We start from the raw sequence: 6695 nt of genomic DNA on the forward strand, positions 1-6695 counted from the left end.
GGAGGAGAGAGGTAGTGCCACTGCAGCCAACATCCTGCTGACTTGCCGTGCAGGTTAAGAACTCAAAAATAAGCCCAGCGCCAGAAAGATGAGGCTGCTGCCGCCACCGTGGGTGGAAAAGCAGGTTAGTGGGACCAGAGCAGGCAGAGGCCAGGGCAGCAGCGGGGGAACCTTCTGGGTACCATGGGTGGGGATCAGTGAACAGGGGGCTGCCCTGAACCGTCAGAGCTCTGGAAGTTCTGTGCTGTTTTAGGGGCCTTCATTAATCCAACACATATTTATGAAGCCCCTATTGTGAACAAGCAGTGGAACATAGCCCTTTAGGGAACATGTTAGGGTCATAAGAAGGGGCCTGTAGGCCAGGCGTGGTGGCTCAAGCCTGTAATCCCAGCACTTTGGGAGGCCGAGGCAGGTGGATCACGAGGTCAACGGATCGAGACCATCTTGGTTAACATGTTTTGAAACCCCGTCTCTACTAAAAATTACAAAAAATTAGCTGGGCACGGTGGTGCATGCCTGTAATCCCAGCTACTCAGGAGGCTGAGGCAGGAGAATTGCCTGAACCCAGGGGGTGGAGGTTTCGGTGAGCCGAGATCGCGCCATTGCACTCCAGCCTGGGTAACAAGAGTGAAACTCCATCTCAAAAAAACGAAAAAACAAAGAAGGGGCCTGTAATGCAGATGGGACTGAAGGGCAGAGGAGAAAATGCCCAGCTCCACTGGCCAAGGCCTTTGAGCACCTGCAATGCACCAGGCACTGTGATGGAGTTTTTGTTTTTGTTTTTTTAGACAGTCTCGCTCTGTCATCCAGGCTGGAGTGCAGTGGCACGATCTCAGCTCACTACCACCTCTGCCTCTCAGGTTCAAGAGATTCTCCTGCCTCAGCCTCCCAAGTAACTACGATTGCAGGCGTCAGCCACCACACTCAGCTAATTTTTGTATTTTTTAATTTAATTTTATTATTATTTTTTTGAGACAGAGTTTCGCTCTTGTTACCCAGACTGGAGCGCAATGGCACGATCTCGGCTCACCGCAACCTCCGCCTCCTGGGTTCAGGCAATTCTCCTGCCTCAGCCTCCTGAGTAGCTGGGACTACAGGCGTGTACCACCATGCCCAGCTAATTTTTAGTAGAGACGGGGTTTCACCTTGTTGACCAGGATGGTCTCGATCTCTTGACCTCGTGATCCACCCACCTCGGCCTCCCAAAGTAATTTTGGTATTTTCAGTAGAGACAGAGTTTCACCATATTGGTCAGGCTGGTCTCAAACACCTGACCGCAGGTGATCCACCCACCTCAGCCTCCCAAAGTGCTTCGATTACAGATGTGAGCCACCGCACCCGGCCTGTGACTGAGTCTTAACAGCAATTCCGGCAGTGGGTCGTGCTATTCCTTTACAAGTGAGGATGCTTAGATCCAAGAGGCAGCCTTACTTGCCCAGGATCCTACAGGAGAGCCGGGGTCCACACCAGGACCTCAGGACTCCAAAGCCTTGTGTTTTCCTCTGGGCTGCACTAACCTTAGGAAAGACGATTTCACCAGGTGGCCAAGGGAGGAATGACATTCCAGGTAGATGGAATGGAAGGGCCAAGGGCTTGGAGTTGGGAGGCCAGTATAAGGGGAACAGCCTGGCCGGTCGAAGCACTTTTTTAAGGCTTAGAACAAGGAAGATATGCGTGGGTCTGAAACTTAAGAAACCGAGGAACAATGAGAAACAGAGTCTACAGAAAGGAACCCCCTCCAGTCATAACAAAGGAAAGTGGCAGAGTGGCATGGAAGATGCTCAGCCCCCACCCACACATGCCCCAGAGGGCTTGAGGTCAGGTACTGGCTGGCCAAGACACAAAAGATTTCTTGTTGGGGTGGAAGGAGGAGAAACTAGCTCAGCGGGAAGAGAGGCCGGATAGTCATCGTGGATGAGGATGAGAAGCCAGGCTTGACCCAAGGCTGCCCAGGACAGTGCCAATTCCACTCAGCTGCCTGGCTCTGTGTGCCCTCTCTCCTCTCTCTCCAGGCTCCTGGGGCTGCCCCGGCAATGAGGGGATTGCAAAGGGTGGGCTCCTGCTGCCCACCTGACTGGCTGGGAAATGTGAACCCTGCACAGACTCTGCATCCTCTTCTCTTTGTCCAGAAGGAAACCTGCCTACAAGCCTCTCCCTACGGCAGGCGGGCAGCTGGGTAGAGGAGGCAGGACTTCACTCCTACCCACCCTGCCCAGTCCCACACCCTTCCCCTCATGCTCTTCCCAGAAACAGAGGACAGTCACTATGCCTCAGGCAGGATGGCCTTATGTTCTCTTGGTGACTTCACTGTAAAGTGACTTCCCTGAAGAGTGGTGGACAGGGGACAGAGGCAGGAACGGACTTCACCCGAGCTCCAGCAACTCCTTCCCTTCTCCCAGATTTGCACAGAATTCCTCACCATGTGCATACACACACACCCTCCCTAGGTCCTGCTCTGTCTTCAAGAGTAAGAATGGGGGTGTCACTTCTACAGGGAGGTGCCAGGGCCTGGTCTCAGAGGTGGGGTGTACTCTGATCATCGCCCCCCTTTTAGGAGCTTCTGGGTGGGAGCTGGAGTGCAGGTAGGCCGTCCAAGCAGAGGCAAGGTGGGGGTGAAGCAGGATGTTTAAATGCTCCAGGGGTTCTCCCCTCTGCCGCAGGGTGAAGGGATACTTCCTAGAAAGCCTCCAGCTTTCTTGAGAAGGCCCTTCACTCCTACCCCACCTCCCCTCTGGCTCCCATGCAACAGGAACTCTCCTTGAAGAAGGGACTTGGAGCACAGGAAACAAAGGCGTCTCTGTACCACCTCCCTCCACCCCCAAGGAAGGTCAGGTCAAGGTGACCTCATCTGTTCTACCCAGGGTAGGGGCATGGGCAGACCTGATTGCCAAGGGCAAGGCAGAAAGGGGAACTGGGATGATTTTTTTTTTTTTTTTTTTTTTGAGCGGATTCTTGCTCTGTCACCCAGGCTGGAGTGAAGTAGGACCATCTTGGCTCACTGCAACCTCCACCTCCTGCCTCAGCCTCCCAAGTAGCTGGGACTACCAGCAGGTGCCACCATGCCCAGCTAATTTTTTGTATTTTTAGTAGAGACAGGGTTTCACCATGTTTGCCAGGTCTTGATCTACTGACCTCATGATCTGCCTGCCTTGGCCTCCTAAACTGCTGGGATTACAGGCGTGAGCCATTGCACCCAGCTTGTTTTTTGTTTTTTTTTTTTTTCTTGAGATGGAGTTTCGCTCTTGCCCAGGCTGGAGTGCAATGGCACGATCTCAGCTCACTGCAACCTCCGTCTCCCTAGTTCAAGTGATTCTCCTGCCTCACCCTCCAGAGTAGTTGGAATTACAAGAGACCACCACCACACTCAACTAATTTTTGTATTTTTAGTAGAGACAAGGTTTCACCATGTTGGCCAGGCTGGTTTCGAACTCCTGACTCCAGGTGATCCACCCACTTGGGACTCCCAAAGTGCTAGGATTATAGGCATGAGCCACTGTGCCCAGCCCTTTGGGATAATTCTCTTAATCCATAAACTCGAACCCACCCTCATGTTAAGTGTGCACAGAGAACACTGTCCCATTCAATAGTGCATGGGCATAGGCTGGGTGAGAACGGAGGTGCCATGCTCTGCACCACAAAACAATGGTGGGCTAGCCCAGCCCAGGGAGGCCTCTTCACTCTGCCTGTGTGTGCTGGGCTTGGGGAAGCCTAGAAAGGTTATACTGAGACCCTGCTCACAGAACTGGGCAACTTGGATCCTGATGCCCTCTGTGTACTTACTGGCCAGACAGCTGTGGGCAGGTTTCTTTCACGGAATAATCAAAGGGTGTGATTCTGGCCCTGACTGCCTTCGAGGTTGTTGCGAGGATCCGTTGAGTTGAAGAACACAACCATGTTTGCACACAGATGTGCCCCGATGTAGTTCGGGATATGCATACAGTGTGCCAACTACAGCCAAGGCTGCAGATGATGATCAATCCTAATAAAACATAGGAGGTCTTCTTTTGGAGAAGATTATTCACTTATTTTAGATGAAGTCTTGCACTGTTGCCCAGGCTGGAGTGCAGTGGCGTGATCTCCGCTCATTGCAACCTTTGCCTCCCGGGTCCAAGAGATTCTTGTGCCTAAGCCCCCTGAGTAGCTGGGATTACAAGCATGTAACACCACGCCTGGCTAATTTTTTTGTATTTTTAGTAGAGATGGGATTTCACCATATTGGTCAGGCTGGTTTCAAACTCCCGGCCTCTAGTGATCTGCCCACCTTGGCTTCCCAAAGTGCTGGGATTACAGGCATGAGCCACTGCACCCAGCCTGGGGAATATATTTCTGTAAGATTTCTAAAATTCTTCCTCACTCCCTATCTAATTCTGTGACTTAGATTTGGGGGTGAAGGCAGTCAGGGGCAAGGAGGCCAGCCTCGGGTCCCAGCTCAGTTCAGACCCTAGACAGTTTCTCATCTTCCTGAATCCCATTCTGGAGGCCTCAGTTTTCTCCTCCACAGCCTGGTTCCCCAAAACAACCAGGGTGCTTTGCGGCGGGAAATCGCAGAGACCAAACCAGGGGACTGAAATCAAAAAGAAACCCCAAATTTGACATTTCCGGGTAGTTGTGCTATCTGAAGCCACGACTACAGTCACCTCTTCCCCTAACCCAACTCTGACACCCTTCCCTCTACTCCCTAGGGTGCCCTTTGCCCATCCTGGGAAAGTTCCACAGCTCCTCCTCCTCTTCCCCACTGCATCTCAGAGGGAGAACAGGCACAAAGAAATGGAGAGAAACCCAGACTATCAGAGAACCAGATGGAGACCTAATGGGAGAGACAGAGAATAAAAGTCAGAGGGGGAAACTTGCAATGAAAGATACCAGGATTTGGGGCCTTGTAATCAGAGACCAAATGAGGAGACAGTCAACCAGGGGCACAGCCACTGGGCACAGGGTTAGGGTGGGACTCACGGGAGGGCTCTGAAAACACTGCCCCCCACCCTCATAAGCCCATTCTTCCCGTTCTGTTCTCTGGCACCTCAATGCTAGCTTTTTAGGATCCAGGACTAAACCTACGCTATAGCCAAGCCCAGCCCAACCCAGACAGATGTTTGGTGGGTGGGGCTGCCTGCTGGAGCAACAGGCCTCTGCAGTCCCTGGGGGAGGAGCCTAGAGAGGCAGCTGTCTGGAAGAGAGCAGGCAGGACCCCCACGCTTACACAGGCACCCCCACCCCATCAGGTGCCCAGATGTCAGCACATGACAAGGTTGGCCCTCTGTCCCTCTTCAGACATGGCTGAGAGGACTTGGAAACCTGAGGAATCTGCTCCCATCCACTGACTTCCACACCTGCCTGAAGGGAACTGCTGGAGGGCACAGGTCCCAAGTAGGACCCACCAAAATGTGGCAATGGGTTTGGATCCAGCCACTGACAGGCTGCATGACAGCGGTGAAGTCACTTCCCCTCTCTGGCCTTTGTTTTCCCACTTGTAAAATCATCTTTATGGTCACTTACAGCTGTGACACTTGGCTTTCATTCCAGGTGGCCCCCTAGCTCTGTGTCTGACCCTCCCCTGCCAAATCCATTGCTCAGAGTGGGAAAGGAGAAGAGAAGGGCTAGACTTCCTCCTCCCTGGGCCCCCTGCAGAGCATCTGGAACGCAGGACTTCCCTACATCCTCCATACACCCCCTTAGAGTTTTCAATTCCTTTCCTCGTGATCCTACCAACTAAGACACTGTGACCACACATGGAAGGTGGGGAGAACCCAGACATACAATTTGGCTTTTGCACTCTCTGAAGTTAAAAGAATGAAACTGGGAGAGGTAGTAAGGCACAAGAAGGGGGAGTGGGAATAGAGAGAAAAGGGCAGCTCTGAGAAGCAGCTGGGGAGGGAGGCAGAAGAGAATGCACCCCTCCCAGTACATGCCGTCTTGGCCCAGCTGGGCTGTGAGTGGTCAGCTGGGCTGGCCCCTCCTCGGGTGCTGCCAACCCACTGCCAGGCAGAGAGGAGGCCCAGAGGAGAGGGAAACTGGGCAAAGGGGATGGAAGGCATCCAGCGCGACCTTACCAAACCCCTTGGGTCTCGTGAGAAGGGGCCTATTGGAGAGGGGGACCAAAGCTCTAGGCAGGATGTTCACTGCTGTGGCAAGGCCTATAGGCAGTTTTGAGGCTGGGAGGACTCAAGACAGCCCCTCCCTGGACTTTTCTGAAAGTAGAGCCAGCCTCATAAGTAACCAGGCTGGGTGAACCCGGCGCTGGCTAGTGTGTGGATCACAGCCGGCTGGAGAGGCCAGACGCCCACTGTGTGACCCTGGGCAAGCCCCTTCCCCTCTCTGGACTTCCATTTCTTACCTGCAAAATTGTGGAGCGGGGGAGGGTTGAAACACATGACTGCCAAGGTTCTTTCCTGTTTCTCCGTCAGGGTGAGTTTAGACGGTGAGAGTAAAAGACGGAGGAGGTGCCGCGGTAGAGGGGTGATCTTGGCTTCTCTGGAATCCCCGGTCCTTCCCCTCCCTCCAGTTTAGCCTCTGAGGTCACAAAACTTGTGGCCCCCAAGGACACACACGCGCGCGCGCACACACACACACACCCCACATATTTATTTTTTAATCTAGAGGCTCAAAAGATGACACACGCCGGAGCTGGAAGGCCTCACCAGCTAGTCCACACTTCCCTCCTCCCTTTTTGCGGATGAGAAAACCGAGGCCCGGGT

At 53.3% G+C, this 6695-nt stretch overlaps 1 protein-coding gene across 1 annotated transcript in view; it reads right to left on the bottom strand.

Moving 5' to 3' along the window:
* STAT5B (signal transducer and activator of transcription 5B) overlaps window positions 1-6512 on the bottom strand; it is a 91833-nt gene extending 85321 nt beyond the window's left edge. The window contains exon 1 of the mRNA XM_054257106.2: window positions 6335-6512. The gene's annotated coding sequence lies outside the window, so the exon portion shown is untranslated. The remainder of the gene's footprint in view (window positions 1-6334) is intronic.
* Between the last annotated feature and the right edge of the window lie 183 nt (window positions 6513-6695).

The sequence above is a fragment of the Callithrix jacchus genome, chromosome 5, assembly GCF_049354715.1.
Source record: "Callithrix jacchus isolate 240 chromosome 5, calJac240_pri, whole genome shotgun sequence".
In the NCBI taxonomy this organism is placed as follows: domain Eukaryota; kingdom Metazoa; phylum Chordata; class Mammalia; order Primates; family Cebidae; genus Callithrix; species Callithrix jacchus.